The sequence below is a fragment of the Rhinolophus sinicus genome, linkage group LG06 (assembly GCF_036562045.2).
Source record: "Rhinolophus sinicus isolate RSC01 linkage group LG06, ASM3656204v1, whole genome shotgun sequence".
Taxonomy (NCBI): Eukaryota; Metazoa; Chordata; class Mammalia; order Chiroptera; family Rhinolophidae; genus Rhinolophus; species Rhinolophus sinicus.
Window position 1 is genome coordinate 157,654,505 of NC_133756.1, and position 21,607 is coordinate 157,676,111.

The window sequence follows — 21,607 nt, forward strand, 5'->3', positions numbered from 1 at the left end:
GAGGAAGGGACCAATGGGCCCTCACATCCCTATGACTTTGAGACCCCTCTCTTCCCTCCCTCACTCTTGAAAGGTGAGGGCAGGAGGCTCCTACAGGGGTGGGTTTGGTGGGGGGACCAGTGTGACTTCCCACCTTGCCCCAGGAGCTGGCCTCCAGCCCAACCTAGCTCAGAAACCACCCAGGGGAGACCACACTGGCTGAGGAGGAAGGCGCTGGTGCTAACGAGAAGAAACAGCCTAGGGCGCCTCCTAGTGGACACCACGGGAATATCTGCCCTGGCAGTGGCCAGTTACCAGACTTCCAGTCCCACCCCTTCATGGATGGCTCTCAGCTTGGAATAGGAGTCCAGTACTGACCCACCAGCTGGGGCAAAAGGCACTCCACTAAGGAAACCTCAGTTTCCTCATCCCCCAAATAGAGATAATGATAACAATACCACGATGCAGGACCACAGCGTCCCTCAGCCTTGCCTTCACACAGTCATGTTTTTCAAGGTCCAGAGGCAGGGCAGCAGGAAGCTGATGGGCAAGCCAAGTGGGGATCCAGCGGCTGGACTCTTGGTCCAGGGCTCTTTCCACTCTCTGGTGCTTTCAATGTAACCTTGGACCCTCCAGGCCTATTCATTCCTCCATGTGGCTCTGGGCATTTTCAGATGTTTTAGCACTATTAACACACCTGTCCCAGGAACAAGCTTCTGACCGCATCCAATGAACCTTCCTGCCAATAGTTATGGATGTGATTTCTTTTGCAGTGCTTACACGGATATCTGTTTCCCATCTCCTCCCCGAAAGGCCTTGCATGAGCCCTGAGGTGTCTGTGATGTCCCTCTTGCTGGGGCCACGTGACATTGACCTGAGCATGCGACCCTGAGCATGCGACACTGAGCATGGGTCCTCTGCCAGGAAACAAGGCTGACTTGCTCAGCCAGGCGCCCCCATGGCCTGGGTGGGAGCTTGCTTGTGCTCCAGGTGGGAAACTGAGCACCTGCAGAGGAAAGAGGCCTCCCCAGTCGGGAAAGAGGATGTGAAAAGGGTGCCTCCAGCCCCAGCCCCCAGAGGACCCATTTATCTGATCTCTAACAGTGGTGAAGGGGACATTCCTAAAATGCGTGCTGGGTGAGGGCTGCTCCCGACAGGCATTCAGCTGTGATGGGAGTGACCCTGTGGCATGGAGCAGACTGGAGGGAAACTGGCCCAGCCCCATGCTGTGGCTGCACAGGGGGCTCTTTCTTTCTACTTGGGCTGTGCCCTCATCTGGGGGGGCGTGGAGCTGGAGCTCACCCAGCTTCCTCATTCCCGGACCCTATCACTGTGGCCCCCCAGAATCCCCTCTTACATCCTAGGTAGGTCCCAGGGACTCCTGAGAATCTAATGGGGCCTCACTTATAAACCCGTATGTGCTGTGGCACCCCAGCTTTTAAGAGACACCCAGAAAGATACAGACACACAGCCAGGCAAAGAGAGGGACTGTGGCTACATGACTGAAGAAACTCTCTCTCACAGATACAACCCCACACAGGAAAGGAGCAGGGGCCACAGAATAGTCAGACCCTTGGGGAGTGGGCTGAGAGGCAGGGGTGTCAACAGATAGTTGGGAAACCCTGGGAATTCTGGGCAAATGGTGCCCCTCTCAGACAGATCACCTTGTCCAGGCCCCCACCCCGAGTGTCCAAGTGTGCTGGGCAGTGAGGACTCAGGCCGGAGGCTGGTAACCTGAGCTGAGACCTGGACAGCCAAGTAGGGGATCGGGTGACTGCAGGAGGTTGAGGTGGAGCCAGCCCTGGAGGCCCCTCAACGCCACCGCCCCCCTCCACCTCCCAGCCCCTCCCAGAAGAAAGCGGCTTTTACCTCCTCCCTGCTTGCTCCTCCCCAACGTCTTCTCACTCTCACCTGAAACCGTTCTTCCAGTTCACTCCTCCCCTGTCCTCCCCTCCCTGCCCCTGGGGGCCATCGCCTCCCTGCCTTTGTACCTGACCCTGGCCTGGAGTCCCAGCCCACTGTGCTCCTGTCCTTGACAAACACCACCTCAGCATCCAAGGCCCCACGCAATGCCTTCTCTGAGAAGCTTTCCTGCCACCCCCTCCCCACAGCAGAATTGCTTTCTGCCTCCTGGTGTCCCGGGACCCTTGCCCAGACCTGTGCCATAGCTCCGAAGCCTCCCCATTGTCACACTCCCCTGACTGCACCTGACTCCCTAACTCTGCTGAGAAGGCTGTGCTTTTTTCTGTTTTGTTCCAAGGGCAATGGGAGGCCATGCAAAGGTTTTATTGCAGCTGGGTGAGGATTCGATTTGTGATTTAGAAAGGTCACCTGAGCAGCTGCGTGGTGGAGAGAGGCTGGGGGAGGGGCATGGGCCTGGGGCTGGGCAGATGGAGGCCTGGGGGTGGGGTGCGGGGAGGTGGACATACTTGGGAGATATTCAGGGTGTAGCCTCTCCCCAACCAGTGTCCCCCAAGCCTGGCTATACACCGGATCCTCCAGGGAGATTTTAAAAAATAGATTCCTAGCCTCTCCCCGAGACACACCTAAATAGGATCTCAGGGGTCAGGGCCAGAATCTGTTTTTTTTTTTTAATTATTGTGGCAAAAACCACACAACATAAAATTTACCATTGTAGCAATTTTTAAGTAAATTCACATTGTTGTGAAACAGATGTCCAGAATTCTTTTCATCTTGCAAACCAGAAGCTCAATACCCATTCAACATCTCCCCTCCCCGCTGGCGACCACTATTCTACTTTCTGTTTCTATGAATCTGACTACTTCAGATACCTCATATCAATGGAATCATACAGCATTTGTCTTTTTGTGACTCAGAATCTGTATTTTTCAGTTCTGATGAAGCTGGGGTGTGGTCCAGAGCTTGGAAGCCACTGTTCACGTTACTCAAGCTGAAAGGTGCCGTCTCCCAGTGTCTGTGCTCGTAGGGGCAAAATCAGATTCTCTGACCTTGAGGGGATGTTCCCTTTGATGTCTGGGGAGAATTGTCTCCCAGACAAGCTCTTGTAGTCTCCTGAAGTCAGATCAGGTAACCCTACAAATTATTATTAATTTCCATGACCTACATTTATACAGTGTTTTGGATCCTGGCTACCCAAAGTCTGGTCTCCCAATGAGTAGACCAGCGTTGGCACCCCTGGGAGCTGGTGAGAAATGTAGACTCTCAGGCCCTACCCCGCTGTTGAGTCAGAATCAGCATTTTAATAAGTTCCTGGGGATTTGTGTGCACAGCACAGTTTGGGAAGCACAGCTTTAAGGTTTATAGAGCAAGGTCTGGGGTCTGCTAGGAGCTGGGGGAAGGAGGCCTGACCCCAGAGCCTCCCAGAAGGAGTAGCTGAGAGGCCTGGAAAGTGGCCCAGGCTGCAGTGGGCTTGGTTTCTTCTCTCCCACCCCACGGTCATGGTCACCTTTGAATAAGGCTGCCCTCACACACCTGTCCTACGTCAGTGGCCCCAGGGCAGCCACTGGAAGTTTAGCCCCGGGCCTTCAATCACCTGCCTTATGGTCAGCCTTCCCAGGCCTCAGCTGTGTATTCCCAGGGCTTGGGCCTTTGCATGGGAAACCTGTCTGCTTCCAAACCTGGCTGTAAGAGGATGGCCCTGCACTTGTCCTCCCCATTCCATGGCCTGGCCTGACAGACGTGTCCAGCAGGGTCCCAGCTCTGGTGATGTCCCAGCAATCCCCTCTGGTCCTCACAGTGACCCTGAGAGGTCATAGTTGTAATTGTGGCTTACTGAGCACTTATTAAGTGCCAGGCACTGTAAAAGAGGCTCCATCCTCCAGGAGGATGCCCACAGGAGGATGCCCACAGGGGTTATCTCCACTTGACAGACATGAAACTGGGGCTCAGAAAGGTGAAGTGACTTGTGTGAGGTTCCATAAGGAATGGGTGCTGAACTGGGATTTGAACTCCTGTCTGTCTTTTAGATCTGAGTTCTTACCCAGATGCCTCTTTTCTTGCCGCATTTTTACAGAGGAAGATGCTAAAATTCAGTTTTGTAACCTACCCAAGGTCATATGCCTGCTAAGTGCTAGACCTGGGACTTGAACTCAGGACTGGGTACCCCCAGACCCAGAATTCTTAAGTGGTGGGTCTGCTTTCTTTACCACATTTTGCAGATGTGGGAGCTGAGACTCAGAGGCTGAGCAAGTCAGCCTGAGTAGCTGAGAGTCTCTGAGCACTTGGACTGTTCACCCCATTTCCAGCTACCTATGTTTCCCCCTGGTGTCAGCCCCCTCCACCTACGCTGTCATCTCCAGTGATAACCGGGGCTATTGGACCAGGGTCCCTGGAGCCACAGCTGCAGCCCAGAATGTACAGGGAGCTCAGCACTGTGGGGAGAAATGGAAAGTGACACTTCTCAGCCCCAAGGCTATGCACCCGAGCAGGGGAGCAGATCGTGCACCTGAGCACGGGAGATGGCAGAGCGCAGTCGCTGCCAGCAGATCAGGAGGCAGCAGGAATGGAAATTGACAGCTCACCCACTTGGGCACCATTGGCCACTCAATCACCACAGCTGAGGCGGAGGCTGGGGCAGGGTCGGGCTGCAGAGCTCCTGGGACGGCCCCTGGTTAGCCAGGCAGGAAGGGGCAGAGGCTTTCAGCCAGCTCCCCATCCAATGGCAGGATGAATAGGGGTGATAAGCGAGGATTCAAATAGCTCAACCCAGCACTAGTTGTGCAACTGCAGGCAAATTGCTTAACCTCCCTGGGTCTCAGTTCCTCATCTATAAAATGCAATAGTACCCCTGGCATTGCTGTGAGCGGGTTGGAGTGTTAGCATATATTACGTGCCTAGCACTCAGGAAATATCATCATCTCTGTTGACCAAGTCCTGGTTGCTGCAAGGAGCAGAGGAATGATGCATAGGAAAAGCACGTAGTGCCTGGCATACTGCAAGTTCCATGTCAGTAATAGGTATTATTATCCGAGCAAGCCTGGCCACATTATTCGCAGAGCCCAGTACAAAATGAAAACATGGGGGCCTTGTTCAGAAATTATTAAGAATTTCAAGATGGCAACAGCAGAACATTAAACCAAGCTTGGGGCTCTGTGGGGCTGCACAGGTTACAAACCCGTGAAGCTGGCCCTGATCGGGAGACAGGACACCTCAGCTGTCTGTCCTCGGGAAGGTTGCCTGTCGGCTCAAAGCTGGAGCCGGGTAGGAGCTTGCCCACCCTTGCCTCCTCTGATCTCCAGATTATTCCAGGAGACCCCTTTGTACCAGGAGCTCCCGACAGCCCCCTCTCATTAGCCCAGCCCCAGATTCACTTGTCATGCATGAGAGAAGCCCTTGGGTCTGCTTTGCACCCTTCCCAACAGGCCCAGAATCCTTGAATGGTAGGGCAGATGGCCTTTCAAGATCATCCCACGCACATCCCAAGACAAGAAGATCCTGCCCAAGGAAGCACAGAACCCAGTGGCAGGGCAGGACGAAGACCTTGCGTCTGACTCCCAGCCTAGGAGTTCCATTTCATGGAAGCAGCTCAGACTCCCAGGGGTCCCGGGCTCTGTGGCGGAAGAAGGGCATGCAGAGGAAGGACACCCACCCATGGGTCAGCCTGGGCTGTCCCTGGAGGTGAGGATGGGAGAAGTTCTGTTCTCTTAGCGTCTCTGTGTTTTCTGCAATGGCACAAATTGCTTTTGTAATAACAGTAAAAAAAAAAAAAAAAAAAAGACATAAGGAAAAGCACAGCATTCTCCTAGGAACCGAGAAGATGAGCCCTTGATGCAAAGTGTATTCAGAGGGAAGAAAATTAAAAATGCAGAGATGGTTAGATTAGAGCAACTGATCTTGTAACAACTTATCACCGCTCACCCCTCAATTAGAGGGGGTTTGAGGGACTAAGAGGGTCAATCCCACCTGGGCTCTGATATTGGTGGGGAAGACGCACGTGTGTGTGTGTGTGTGTGTGTGTGTGTGTGTGTGTGTGAGAGAGAGACTGAGTAGGTGTTGGGGGGTCTGTCGGTTCCTGTGGAAGCCAGGCCCCAGGAGCCCAAGGGGGAGGTAGGTGATGAGAACACAGGATTTGAAACCAGCCAGAGTCAAGCTGGAATCCCAGAGCCATCAATGGCTGTGTTACTTCACTTCTCTGAGCTGCACTTTCCTCATTTATAAAATGGAGAAAACAATGTCTGCTTCCTAGGGTTATGGCTGTGGGGAATTAAAGACAATGAGCTGGCACAAAGGGTAGCACAGAGTAGGTGTTCAAGCGCTGTGAACTCCCCAACAATGACCCCTTCCCCTTACACTGCCATTGTGCTGGACAGTTTCAGAAGGGGATCCTCACCGGGGTCTGTGACCTGACCCCAAGGGATAGACGGGCCACCGGTGGCGTTCTGGAGGCCAGGGCCTGGCATCCCACACAGTCATCATCTAATCCCAGGCTCAGGGGTGTAGACCCTCCTCCTCAAGTTAGCCCGTTGTGAGCGGAGCTCTTGGAAGGACCCGGGAGGAGCTATTTGGCGGAGCGTGGAGACCCCTAGTGGCTACATGGGATACTGCACTTTTCCTGAAGAAACCTCGCACCTGGAGAGGGGAGAGGCTGCTCTGGGCCAGGGCCTTCTCTCCCTGGCTGGGTGAACGTTTCTTGAGCCCCTACTAAATGCCAGGGCTTGTGCTAGGTGCTGTAGCAGCAGGGAGGAGGTAACACCCACCCCAGAGAATCCATCACCAGGTGATTCTAATGTCCATCGAGGGCTGGGGAGGGCCTGGTGGGCCATAGTACAGAGATTAAACATGGTACAGAGATTATTCAGCTGGGTATTGAAGGTTGGAAGCTCCCTCCCTCCCCCTGTGCCCAGGCCTTTTCAATTGCCTTCTATCATTTGTTTATTAGATAAAATTCCTCTCTTTAAAGTGTACAGTTCAGTGGGGTTTAGTATATTCACAAGTTTGTGCAACCATCACCACTATCAGATTGCACAACGATTTGATCACCCCCAAAATAAACCTTCCACCTGCTAGCAGTCACTCCCGATTACTCCGGACATTTCATGTAAATGGGATCATACAACACGTGGCCTTTTGTGTCCAGCTTCTTTTATCTACCATAATATTTTTACGGTTCATCCATGTTGTAACACGTACCAGTCCTCCATTCCTTTTTATTGCCGAATAATATTCCATTGTATGAATGTACTACATTTTAAAAAATCAGTTGACAGATGGTTTTAAAACTCTGACATTCTCTTGGCCAAGAGAAGTGACTAGATTTATTCAGGCAGCAGGAACAAGAGAGACATCAGGGAGCCCGGACGCTGCCTCTCGAGCCTGCTCATAGAAAAACCCAGAAGAGAAGAAATGTGCAAATCAGCTCTGAAGAGCTCCAAGGAGGCAGAGTGGGATAGACCCTCAGCAGGAGTGAGAGATGGGCCACACCTGTCCCCCCACCTCCTTCAGTGAAGATAACCCGGCCATAGCTATACCCACAAAGCTGCATCATCAGGGCATCGCTGAACGGTGAAAAGCAAAAATAACCTAAGTGTCCAACGATAATGAATTTGTTCAATAAGCTATGTCACATTCATCCATGGGAGCTCCACGCAGTTAAAAAGGAAGCAGTGGCCGCTGACTTTTATTCTGCTCACAGTGCCAAGCCCTGTTTGTGCATCATATGTGCTGACCCACTCAACACTCACAGCAATGCAATGGGGTCGGTGCTCTTATGACCCCTGTTTTAAATGAGGAGACAACAGCAGGAAGCAGTTAAGTCACTTGCCTCGTGTTACGCAGCTAGAAAGCGGTGGGGCTGCGACTGGAACCAGAGTTCCCTTGCTTAATATCTCTCCTCTACCACCTCTCTGACGGTAGAAAAAAATTATTAATATTTACTGGCATGAGAAACAGGTTCAGTGAATACATCAGGTTATAGCACAGTACTCAGAGTATGAATCAAGACTGGAAGGAGATAAGCTAGACTGCGGATGGGGGAGACCTGCACAGTCAGATTAAGAGTAATGTTTACTGTCTGTCTTGTGATTGTGTTTTCCCAATTTTCTGCAAGGAGCATGCTTTTGTTTTCAGGAGGGAATTCAACACAGTGTATCCCCTACGGAGGACACTTTTGCAATATTTATCAAAGTTGCAAATGCATTTGCCCTTTGACTCAGCAGCCTTGAGTTTACATTTGTCCTATAGGTGGAGCCGTGCACAGGTGATGTATGAGGTTACGTGCTGCCGTATTGCTTATTGTGTATAGCAAAAGGTTGGGAACAGTTTAAACATGCATTTTATAAAGGGGAGAAATACTATGCAGCTGTAAAAACAACAGGGACGCATTCTACATTGCTAGGGAAAAAACATTGGGATATTTTTTTAATGAAAAAGGCCAAGATTCAGAACAGTGTATTTATAAAGTTACTTCTGTGTAAGAAAGAGAGAAAGGGAGAAAATATATTGTATGTCTGCTTGTACGTGATCACAATAGTGCTGGAAGGCGGGGTGATAAAATATTTAACAGCCAGTACAGAGCAGATGACAGCTGCTGCTGTAACCACTGCACAGGGATAGCCAAGAAACTAAGAAGTGGCTTCCTGTAGAGACGGGAAAATGGGGTGAACAGGACCGGGCTTGGGGGTGGAACGAGACTGACTTCTCAGCCTCTGCCTTTTTATACTATTGTAATTTTTGAATCATGGGACTGTATTGCCTGGTCAAAAAATAATAATGTCCAAAACACCACGCACAAAATCGTGGCTTCCCTCCTTGCCCTAACCCTGCAGCGAGGGCATGGCTTGGAGAGTGGAAGTCGTGGTGGACTGTAGTGTTGGGGCAACCCCTCGGGCTGCACCTGGCAGTCTCTCTGTTGCTTCAGCTCAGGGGTGAAGCCTTGTACCATCTCTGGGGCATCAACCCCCATTATACTGGCCCAGGTATGTAGAAGATGACATAGGTAAGGGGCAGGGGTGTTCCTCCCCTTCTCAAAGACCCCTCGAGTTTTCTGTTTGGGACAAAGATCCTGGGGCTTCCTCAGCTGCCTCGGCTTGGCACATAGTAGGCTCTTAGTAAGTGTTTGTGTGTTTAATTAATTGCCCCACCCCTCACCAGCCTGATTATTTCACCCTTGGGGTGGTAAGCCTCTTACCCACACAGATCTGCCTTGGTCGCTTAAGCCGTGGAGCTGCTGGTATGCGGGGCCATGTTACTTTTTTTTTTTTAATTTATTGGGGTGACAATTTTAGTAAAATTACATAGATTTCAGGTGTACAATTCTGTATTACATCATCTATAAATCCTATTGTGTGTTCACCACCCAGAGTCAGTTCTCCTTCCATCACCATATATTTGATCCCCCTTACCCTCATCTCCCACCCCCCACCCCCCTTACCCTCTGGTAACCACTAAACTATTGTCTGTGTCTATGAGTTTCTGTTTCTCATTTGTTTGTCTTATTCTTTTGTTGTTTTTGGTTTATATACCACATATCAGTGAAATCACATGGTTCTCTGCTTTTTCTGTCTGACTTATTTCGCTCAGCATTACACTCTCAAGATCCATCCATGTTGTAACAAATGTTCCTATATCATCTTTTCTTACCGCCGAATAGTATTCCATGGTGTATATATACCACAACTTCTTTATCCATTCATCTATCGAAGGACATTTTGGTTGTTTCCATGTCATGGCCACCGTAAACAAAGCTGCAATGAACATTGGAGCACATGTGTCTTTATGTATAAATGTTTTCAGATTTTTTGGGTAGATACCCAGGAGAGGGATTGCTGGGTCATATGGTAATTCTATTCGTAATTTTTTGAGGAACCTCCACACTGCCTTCCATAGCAGCTACCCAGTCTGCATTACCACCAACAGTGTATGAGGGTTCCTTTTTCTCCACAGCCTCTCCAACACTTGTTACTATTTGTCTTGTTGATGATAGCCATTCTGACTGGGGTGAGGTGATATCTCATTGGGGTTTTGATTTGCATTTCTCTGATGATTAGTGATGTTGAGCATTTTTTCATATGTCTATTTGCCATTTGTATGTCCTCTTTGGAGAAATGTCTCTCCAGGTTCTCTGCCCATTTTTCAATTGGGTTGTTTGTTTTTTTGTTGTTGAGTTGCATGAGTTCCTTGTATATTTTGGATATTAGCCCCTTATCGGAGGCACTGTTTGCAAAAATCTTCTCCCATTCAGTTGGTTGCCTCTTTATTTTGTCGATGGTTTCTTTTGCTGTGCAGAAGCTTTTAAGTTTCATATAGTCCCATTCGTTTATTTTAGCTTTTACTTCCATTGCCTTTGAGTCAAATTCATAAAATGCTCTTTGAACCCAAGGTCCATAAGTTTAGTACCTATGTTTTCTTCTATGCAGTTTATTGTGTCAGGTCTTATGCTTAAGTCTTTGATCCATTTTGAATTAATTTTGGTACATGGTGACAAATAGCAGTCCAGTTTCATTCTTTTGCACGTGGTTATCCAATTCTCCCAGCACCATTTATTGAAGAGGCTGTCTTTCCTCCATTGTATGTTTTTAGCTTCTTTGTCAAAAATTATCTGTCCATATTTATGTGGTTTTATTTCTGGGTTCTCAATTCTATTCCATTGGTCTATGTGTCTGTTTTTCTGCCAATACCATGCTGTTTTGATTATTGTAGCCCTGTAGTACAAGCCAAAGTCAGGAAGTGTGATACCTCCATTATTGTTCTTTTTTCTTAAGATTGCTTTGGCTATTCGGGGTCTTTTGTGGTTCCAAACAAATCTGATGATTTTTTGTTCTATTTCTTTAAAAAATGCCATTGGGATTTTGATGGGGATTGCATTAAATCTGTATATTGCTTTGGGTAATATGACCATTTTAACTATGTTGATTCTTCCAATCCATGAGCACGGAATGTCTTTCCATTTCTTTATGTCTTCTTCAATTTCTTTCAAAAATATCTTATAGTTTTCAGCATATAGGTCTTTCACATCCATGGTTAAGTTTATTCCTAGGTATTTTATTCTTTTTGCTGCAATTGCAAAAGGAATTGTTTTTGTATTTCTTTTTCTGAGATTTCATTGTTAGTATATAGGAAAGCAATGGACTTTTGTACGTTGATTTTGTAGCCAGCAACTATACTGTGTTCGTTGATCATTTCTAATAGCTTTTTGGTGGAGTCTTTAGGGTTTTCTATATATAGCATCATGTCATCTGCAAAGAGTGATAATTTAACTTCTTCATTCCCAATTTGGATGCCTTTTATTTCTTTCTCTTGCCTGATTGCTCTGGCAAGGACTTCCAACACTATGTTGAAAAGCAGAGGTGATAGGGGACAGCCCTGTCGTGTTCCTGAACGTAGAGCAAAGGGCTTCAGTTTTTCACCATTAATTATGAGATTAGCAGAGGGCTTGTCATATATGGCCTTTATTATGTTAAGGTATTTTCTTTCTATACCTATTTTATTAAGTGTTTTAATCATAAATGAATGTTGTATCTTGTCAAATGCTTTTTCTGCATCAATTGATATAATCATATGATTTTTGTCCTTTATTTTGTTTATGTGATGTATCACATTGATGGATTTGCGGATGTTGAACCATCCTTGTGCCCCGGGGATGGGGGCCATATTACTTTAATCAGATAATCAGATTACCCTTTCCCTTGCATCTGGTGGAGACCAGGGCATAACGGAGGGAAATGAAAGCATCACACATCGATCCCGTTGGGCAGACGTTTGTCAAGCATCTACCACGAACGGGCCGCAGGCTTAGATTCTGCGGGGCAGCGTGTCCCTGGACTTCCTCTCCTAGAGCAGCCCATTCTCTGTGTACCCTGTCTCCTCTCAGGTGGGACTCATCAGAGCTAACGTTTATGGGGCATTCCTATAGGAGCTGCTCCGAGCACTCCACACGCAGCAGCTCTCGTGGTCCTTCCAACAGCCTTGCATGGGAAGTGCTTTCATGCAGGTGCATGTGACACAAAACACACAGACTCGCTTAACCAAGAGGAGACTTTATGGACTTGCACAACGGAAGGTGCATAGGCTTCAGGTATGGTGAGATCAAGGCTCTGGCTGTTTTTCTGCCTTCCTCTGTATCCCCTTTGTCCCCAGGCTGCCTTCCCTTATGGCTGTGAGATGGCCATCAGTAGCGGCCCAGGCAGTGTGTTTCCTTGTTCGTGTCCAGTAGAAGAGAAACAGCTTTCCAGGACACTCTCAAGAATAAGGAAGCTGCCCGTAAGCCTTACCTGACATCTCATTAGCACAAATTGGCTTAAACCTGCTCACCCCATAATCCAGCGGTTCTCAACCCTTGGACTACACATCAGAATCCCAGAGGGAGTTATTGAAAAAATACCAGGTGCTCAGGCACTACCCAAGTCCTAGTAAATCAAAACTCTGGGTGAGGCCTAGGCATCAGTGTTTTACAAAATTTCCCAGGTGTTTCTAATGCACAGTGAGAGTCTCAGGGTTAGGCTTTGGGCATTACCTTCCAAGGAAGTTGTCTGCCCGGTGACAGAGAGCCCGGCCTGACTGAATGAAGACATTATCAGAAAATTTCACACTTGTGGCTCATTGCTGGACCCCACGGCCCATAGCGAGCCAGCAATTAATAATTGTAATAAATCCTATAATTTTCTTGTGAATACCATAATTACATTGCTTAGCAATTTCTGTGTGTGCTAAAAGCATTAATTTGTTAAATGTAAACATCTGAAATGTGCCACAATTATCATAAGCCGTGTTAGCACGTCTTGGTTTTGTTAATAAGCTGGGAGCTTCCAAAACTGGAAGTGGCCCAGGACTCCCCGCTCCTGAGAGATTCCAGCCTGAATTCTGGCCACTGGCTGGGTCCCCAAGCCCTGAACACTTCCCCTCTGTGGAAGGTGGAAGTTTTGATCCCAATTCCTCATGGCCCTGTAGTGCCATTAACCTTCCACTGTGGCCTTATGGTGGGTAGAGTACACTCCCTGCTCTTGACTTTGAGCTTGATCATGTGACTTGCTTTGACCTGTGGGTACGAGGTATACAGAGGCTTGAAATGTGCTTCCGTGACTGAGCTGGCCCCCTTGCACATCTGCTGTAGCCGCTGGAAGAACACATCCAGATGACTGCTGTCCCTTCCCTGGGGACACCGGGATGACACATACATCTGAGCTGAGCCAGACCTGCTGCCTGGAGCAGAGCCACAGAGCCAAGCCCCACCAAGCTGCAGACCCATGAGCGTGCAAGCCCACAATTGTTGTTTTATGCTGCTGAGTTTGGGGGTGTTTTGTTACACAGCATTACTGTAGCATTCATTGTCTAACACACCTTCTCAGATTGGGTTGTGGACAGACATACCAGCCCCGGGCTCTTTGGTCCCAGAGGACACTAGGTGCCCAGCACAGTGGTGAGGAGAGACTGTACAGAGAGCATCTAGTGTGTGTGAGGGTTATGGCCAGACCTTAGTGTAAGCCTGGTGATCACAAGCATAGGTTATTCTGGAATCAGACTGCCTGCTGGGTTTGAAATCCAGCTCTACTACTGGTACTTACATGCTGTGTGACTGCGAACAGTCCCTTAACTTCTCTGGGCCTCAGGTAGCTCATCTGTAAAATGAGGATGAGAATAATAGTACCTACCTCAGCCATGCAGATTAAATAAATTAGGTTGTGTAAAATATAGCAATCACCATATAAGTGTGGGTTCCTGTTATTAAGTACTCTCTATGCTTTTCTCTCTCTCCACAAAGCAACTACAGAGCCTTATCACTGTTTTATGGATACGGGAACTGAGGTTGAGAGGTCAAATGACTTGTCCAAGGTTACACAACACGTAAGTCACTGAGCCAAGATAAACAATTCCAACTGACTCCAAACCACTTTTTGTCTTCGTTTCCTCCACATTACAGCAGGCTTGGTGCATATCAGGCACAATGAATATTGATGAATGAATGAACAGACACGGCGACCTGGAGAGCAGGCTGGCCTGTGACTACAAGTCCTTATTCAATGCTCTCTTTATTTCACCTGGCTTGTAACTGGGCTGGGGACTGGTGGGTGAGTGGGGACCTCCCTCTGGATGGTTTGGGGGGGTGAGGTGCAATGGGAGCTGCCCTGCGTTGGGAGGCTGGGTCCTGAATTCAAGTCCTGGCTCTGCCACATTCAGCTGTGTGTCCCACAGCTAGCTGCTTTCCAAACTCTCTGAGACTTGGTTTACTCCCAACTCAAAGCACGTCCCTGCCGAGGGAGAGCCAGGGAGCCTCAGGGCAGCCAAACCGAGGGCCACTTTTGGAACCCCAGAGCCTCCTCTCTGTCCTCTGCTGCCTGCAAAACGGCTCCCTCCTTCCCAGAGGGAAACCTGAGCCCTGCTGAGCTGGCATATTCTGGGGTCCAGACATCTGCGTCCTCCTGTCCCCCAGCCCAGAGCGAAGGCATGCCCTGGGCTTGACCTGCAGGCTGGGCCGAGAGCACTCTAGGTCCAGATGTGCCCAGGCCTCTCCTGATAGAGAAGGGCAGGCAAATCCCCAGGGCCTAGTGTAGGGGAAAGAGTCCAGGGGTCACGTCCCAGTTCTGGTCATTTTGCCACACAAAGCCTCAGTTTCCTTGAAACAGGAATCAATTCCTGCATCTCGGGGCTATGCAGAAGCTCCAAGGGGGGTCCCAGAGGGAGAGAACCCTCTGTCAAGTACAAGGGATTGAGCTCCAGGAGACTACTCTCTGTACCTCAGTTTCCATGTCTGGAAATGAGAGCAAGGAGCTCAAAGGATCCTTCTAGCTGGGAAGACCCTTTGGCCCAGCCCTGGAAGAAATCATCACCCTCACTCAGCATCACTCACGAGATGTCACGTGATTTCTTCTGTGACGCATCGTGAAGTATCACCATCACCCACGATGTGTCCTTATCCAAAGTGCCTAATAACCTGAGTCCAACAATTTTACTGGGAATACAGAAGACAAAGGAATGAACCTAACAAGACAAGAGAGAAACAAGGAGACAGATCCCGAAGGTGGAGCATTTTGCAAGACAACCTGTTCAGCCTTCACAAGCTACTGTCATAAAAAAGGGACATGCCAGACCAAAAGAAACCTAAGTGCATCTAACCAGAGGGTCCTGACAGCACTCTCGTTTGCTCAAATCAGCAGAAAGGACATTTGGAGGACAATGACAGAATTTGGATATAGGCTGTACACTAGATTGAAAAAAAAAAACACGTATCGACGGAGAGGTCAAGATTGTTAACTGAGGGGAAAAAAGCAAATTACAATGCAACAAGGACACTATGATCTTGTTTCGATAAAAAAAGAAATATATGCATAAAAAGGGGCCTGGGAGGACAGACAATACGGTATTTTCAATAATAGTCCCCAGATGGTAGGAATAGAGTGGTTGTATTTTCTTATTTTTGCTTCTCTGTGTGCTCCAACTTTCTATGATGTGCATATACAGCTTTGGTGATAATCAAAGGTTATTTTAAGTTACAGAAGTTCCCTGCACAGTCCCTAGCTCTGACAGTCTCCTCTGGCCTCAGTCTCCTCTCCCAGCTCCTGCCCCACCTGGGACCTGCCATCAACACGACCGAGGCAGGGGTGGCTTGGGCCACAGCTTCTTCCCTCCCTTCCCCCCATCTTGCCTCTATGTGGAGGAGTGTCCACCGAATTACAGGAACACTCCAGCCTCCCTTGGTGCTCACTCGCTCCTCTTCCTCTGCAGAGAAGTGACTTATCTGATGGCCTAGTTGTGGGGAGCTCTTGGGCAAGCAGGGCCCAGCCCCCCTTCTCTTTTGGAAGTCCCTACTGGTCTGCTCCTGCCCAGCAGTCAGGAGCCTCCCGAATTTCCACTTGGACCAGGGACTGGGTGATTTCAGCGGGGGAATGTCAAGGTCAAGGGCGGGATAGTAGGAAATCCCCTTGGCTGCTGCTCTGAAATCACAGCCGTAGGGAAATATTTTGATCTCTGTCTGGCTGGCTGTTGTGTGTCTCTCTCAATTGGTTCCAAACTCGGATGGGGAAGAGATGTGTTCTTTCCTGGATCCTCTAAAAGTCAATATCTTGCTTTCTCTCCTCCAGTGGTTACTGCTCAAGTCCAGCCCCAGTGGAAGCCAATCTTCTAGCGGCATCTTCTAGAGGCGAAAGTTCAGGACTGAGTTTCTACGGAAGAGGAGAAGAACAGGCAGTCCCTGCATCCAGCCGGACGTGGAGGTGAGGGTGGTGGTGGGGATTGGTCATCCAGAAAGAGGAAGCATCCTGGGCAATGGTTCAGAGGCCGGATGGCCAAACGGGAGGGGAAGAGGGAGCCAAGATGAGGCTGTGTCCTGTGCATGGCTCAAGGGGCGCCTGCAGGCCAGGCTGAGGGACCCCGACTTGAGCCATGGGGAATATGGGGCCACGAAGTGTTTCAAATTGAGATGTGGCACAGTCGCCATCATCTATCGGAAACATCTCTTGGGGCCACTCTGTGAAAACAGATCTAGGAGGAAGTGGCCTGGAAACAGGGAGACCAGCAGTGGGGTTGTTGACCCAGAGTGTTTACTGGGAAGAGGAAAAGAGCAACCTAATAGAATAAGTGACAGAGGCAGCCTCCACGTTCCAGCGAGCTGAGAACTTCATTTCAGAAACAAATCTCTCCTGGTTGGCCAGGGCTCAGAAATGGGTTTGTTAAATTATGCAAAGGTGGGCCCTTGAGCAGTGGTTCCAAACCCCACTTCCTTCTCCAAGCTGGAACGAAATTTAAAAATAATCGCACATGATTTTTTAAAAAATCAATGTAATATTTTAACCATAATATGAAGGAGCACTAAAAGGAAAGTAATTCTTAATAAAATAATTTCAGAATGAAAATGTCAAGCCAACTGCAGCAGGAGATGGGATGACGTGGCCTGACACTTGCTCCTAGAGGTGGGACCACCAGGAACGAAACAGCCATGGAGGCAGATGGACCCAGGTGGTCCTGATGGTGACTCAGACACCGCAAGTGGTGTTGTTGCTGGTGACGTGAAATGGGCAACACGACTTGGCAAAATTCCGAGCAAAATAAAGGACAATCTTCTCTTTCTGTGAACATAATAGTCGCATTCCTGGAAAATTCTGTGTGTATTAAAAGCATGCAAAAATTACTTTGTGTTTACATATAAATAGATTACACACACACACACACACACACACACACCATTGTGACAACGAAAAATGCCCTTGCTGATTTCCCAGACTCCTCCTAAGGGACCTTATTGAGCGTCATTGTCTCAGAGCCTCTTGTATAATGACAGCAGTTGAGACCAAAATGCAGGTGCCCTGAAAAATCAACTTTGCATCTTCTCCTGGTGGCTGGGAGGTGGGTGGGAGGTTGTGGAACTGGGGGGAGGGTCCAAGCTCCCCAAAATGACATCAGGCCTGGGCCAGAGGAGACAGCTGGCTGGTGAAACATTTGCTGTGATGGGGATGGACAAGAGATGCTAGACATGGTGAGGTTCAGTTGTAAATTGTTCTGAGGCTGGGCTATAATCTCTTCCTCTGTCCCCAAAACTTCCATAAAATCAGTTACACACAATGGTGCTTCGTGGAGGAGATGCATCAAGATGATGGCTGATGCCCCCTAACTGCCAGCACTGGGTGCTTTACCCACCTCGACACATGGGACCTTCAACCAGCCCCAAGAGGAGAGGCCACACGTGCTTCTATTTTCTTATCAGAAAAGCAAAGCCCAGAGACAGAGTACTTTGCTCAAGATCAGTCAGCTTGTCTGTCAATGGCAGAAGGGCCTTTGAACCCTGGCACTCTGGCTCTTGACGTTCCGCCTGATAACCCCATCAGTAAGGCCAGGCCTGTGTGTGGGTAAAGAACTGCGGAGGGAAATTAGAGCAGCAGGTGGGGAACTGGGTGAGGTGGCAGAGAACTGAACTGAGAGGTTACAGGAGATCCCAAGCATCCATAGGAGAGTCTCAGAGACATGGAAAAGAAAGCTAGGCTTCCCCAGTACAAAGAAGAGGGACTCAAGGCATTTCAACTGGATCTTTCAGGGAAAGGTGGCACCAGGGAGGTGGAAGACACGAAGAATTCTATCCACCCCCATTTTGGAAACCCCAAAATGGACATATTGGCTTCCATCCAGGACCCATCTGAACTCTTGTTTTCTGAACTCTTACATTTCAACAGTTTGACCTATCCCCACCCCGTTTGTTAATAGCTAGATTTTTATCTATTCATTGGCTGAGAACATAAAACACAAAAGACAGCTCTGAATTCAGAAAAGCTTTCAGTGAATTTGAATGTTATTAATCACAATGGCTTCCACATACATGTGAACAACATAACATGCTGTATGTGGGCGCCACATGCTATGATGCTTAGGGAGAATCCTGATGACGCTGGGCTAAGGACACAGGTGGGAGCTCAGAAAAAGCACGAAAGGGGCAGCTGGTGTATCAGGCACACACCCCTGGCCCCCCGTCATCCCCTGTGGTAGCTGAGGGTCACCATAGCAATCCTGCTGGTGTTTCTTCTAAAGAAAGGCTTGACTTGCTGGACCTAATGCCACACTATTTTGGGTTTCTGGACCTAATTCTAAAGTGTGTGTGTGTGTGTGTGTGTGTGTGTGTGTGTGTGTGTGTGTGGTGGGGGGGCTTCCCTACGCCAACAAGCAATTCTCCTACATCAGCAGGGTGTCTGAGAATTCAACTCGATTCTGGTAGTATCTACCTGGAGATAGAATCAGATCCCACAGGTTAAGGGATTCGTCTCACAAGACTACCCTCCACTTCAGATGCCAATTGCCCGTCCAGATTGTCACCTGTGCTTCTGACAGACTGGCTATAAATCAGAGGTTCCCATGACCCCTTTTGGCGTTAATTTAATTAGTGGAGCGGCTCACAGAACTGAGGAAACCAGTTTACTCACTAGATTACTAGTTTATTACAAAGGATATTAGAGGAAATGAATCAATAGCCAGATGAAGAGATACAGAGAGTGAGGGCCCAAACAAAGGAGCTTCTGTTCTTGTGGTTGCTTGGGACCTGGCACAGTGACACTGGAAGCATTCTGCTTCCCCAACATGGAAACTCTCTGAACCCTGTCATTGTGGATTTTTATGGAGGCTTCATGATGAAGGGATGAGGGATTAAATTGTTGGCCATTGGTGACTGAGTCAACCTCCAGTCCAGCTCCCTGGAAATCAGGGGGTGAGACTGAAAGTTCCAACCCTCTATGCACAGTTGGTTCCCCTGGCAACCAGTCCCCATCCTTAGGTGCTTTCCAAAATCATCTCATTAACATAAAGCCCGTTGTGGTGGAATGGGACTCGTTATAAATAACAAGACATGTATTTCACCTTTGTGGAGCTGAAGCCATTTCAGGAACTGAGGACAAAAGACCAAATATTATAACGAAAGATGCTCCCATTAATTGCAAAGGAAATTCCAAAGGTTTTGGGAGTTATAAGCCAGGAACCGTAGATGAAGGCCTACTATATGAGAAATACATCTTGGTCGTCTGACTGACCAAATATATACTTCTTATGAACCACAACTTCGCACACTTATTACGGCGTGACTCCATGGGGTGAAGTTTATATCAGCCCCCAGCAAGTGGCTAACTGACCTCCTGTCCAGCCCCTATAAAGGTGCCTGCAGACTAGGGTCCAGCCCAGGGCAACTGCCTATGACCAATTGAGCCATCGCATGGATGGAGATGGGAACAAGTTAGGGACATATTCCTCAAAACGTGGTTGGAAAACTGTCTAAAACTGAAAGGAGTGACCATACCAAATGTTGGCAAGGATGTGCATGTATGAACCCTCAGGCATGGTTGATGGGAGTATAAACCGATAAAACCACTTTGTAAAACTGGAAGAAGTGATCAAACCTAGCAGACATGTACCCTATGACACAGCACAGTTATTCCTAGGAAGATGCTCAACAGAAATGGATGCACGTATGTGTCACTAAGATACATACGCAAATGACCATAGCAGCAAATACCGTCAACAATAGAGTGGATACATATTGGGTCAAGCCTTGTGAAATGGCTTGTTTTGTAGATAAAAAGGCTGAATATTAGCAATTTCATTTGATTGATCCTCATCGATTGTGGTCTAGTCACGCGATGGAATATTACATGGCAACGAAAAAGGATGAGCTACTGCTCCATGCAATGATATGGATGAATCTTACAGATCTAACAATGAGTGAAAGGAGCCAAGCACAAAATAAACACCTGTGATTCTGTTTATGTGAAGTTCTAGAACAGGTAACGTTATCTATGGTGGTCCAAGTCAGAATGGTGGTTTTCTTGAGGGAGCGCTCATAGGAGGAGGCACCAAACAAAGAAACAAACAAAACCTACCAACCATGGTGAGATACCACTTCATGCCCGTTAAGATGATGATTTTAAAAAATAAACAAACAGCAAATAACAAGTGTTGGCATGGATGCGGTGACATTGGAACTCTTGTGCATTTCTGGAGAGAACGTAAAATGTGCAGCCGCTTTGGAAAACAGTATGGAGATTCCTCAAAAAAATTAAGCATAAAATTATTATATGTTCCAGCAATTCCACTCTGAGTGTTGAAAACAAGACAACAGGCCCAAAATGGAGTTGCTTATTCTGAGCCCCACATCATCAAACCAAGATTGAACTTACAATTTCTGCTGTCCCAGAAATGGAATCTTAAACCAGTCACTCAGGAAATGCCTGGTCAGCACTAGTTAGGTCATCTACTTAATAGACCCCTGCCATCCCCTAAAGGAAGGCAACTTGGCAATAACTAACCCGCTTCTTTGCTTACGTAGTATAACTTCCTTATTCCCATGCCCTTTTGCCTATAAAAGTCTTTCATTCTGTACAGCTCCTCAGAGCTCCTTTCTGTCTGCTAGACTGGATGCTGCCTGACGCAAATCAATTTTTGGTTAAATAAGCTCTTAAATTTTTTAGCATGCCTCAGTTTATCTTTTAACATGAGTATATACCCAAAAGAATTGAAAGCAGGGACTTGTGTAGATATTTGTGCACCATGGTCTCCTCCCCCTCCTCCTCTTCCTCCTCTTCCTTCTCCTTCATCTTCTTCTCATCATCATCATCATCATCGTCATCACCACCATTATCACCAAAGGTAGAAACAACCCAAATGCCCACTGATGGATGAAATGTGGTTTTACATACAATGGAATATTATTCAGCCTTGAAAAGGAATGAAATTCTGACACAGGCAAAAATGTGAATGAACTTTGAAGACATTATGCTAAGTGAAACAAGCCAGACACAAAAGGACAAATATTGTATTATTCCACTGTGGGGGAGGTAGAAAATTTCCTCTACCCTTCTAGGTTCTTACAGCTGGTCTAATAATGAAATCCACGTGAGACAGACTAATAAGAGAAAATAACCAAATTGAATTACATATGTATATATGGGAACACCACCAGAGACCCCCCACATACACGGGAAGTTCCTAGACAGAAAGAGAAAAGGCGGTATTCATGGCATCTGAGCTAAGGATGAGGTAAGGCGCCTTGGGACTTCAGGGAGGAGAAGGTCATTGCAGGATGATAAAAAGAGCAGATGTTCAGTAATTAGAGGTTTGCCCTGCCCTATAGAGAGCTCATAAAAAGTTATTTCTGGTAATAACTTATTATGGGCAATGCCCCCAATTTAAATTCCTTAATGGAGAAGTGAAAATTTCAGTTTAAAATAATCCATGTGCCAAAGTAGCACGT

The 21,607-nt window shown here is 47.8% G+C and overlaps 1 long non-coding RNA gene across 1 annotated transcript; it reads left to right on the forward strand.

Moving 5' to 3' along the window:
- The first annotated feature begins 15,855 nt into the window (after window positions 1–15,855).
- LOC141572468 (uncharacterized) lies at window positions 15,856–17,017 on the forward strand. Its single transcript, XR_012497816.1, has 2 exons — window positions 15,856–16,103; window positions 16,735–17,017. It is a non-coding gene; the product is annotated as an uncharacterized LOC141572468 (long non-coding RNA).
- The last annotated feature ends 4,590 nt before the right edge of the window (window positions 17,018–21,607 follow it).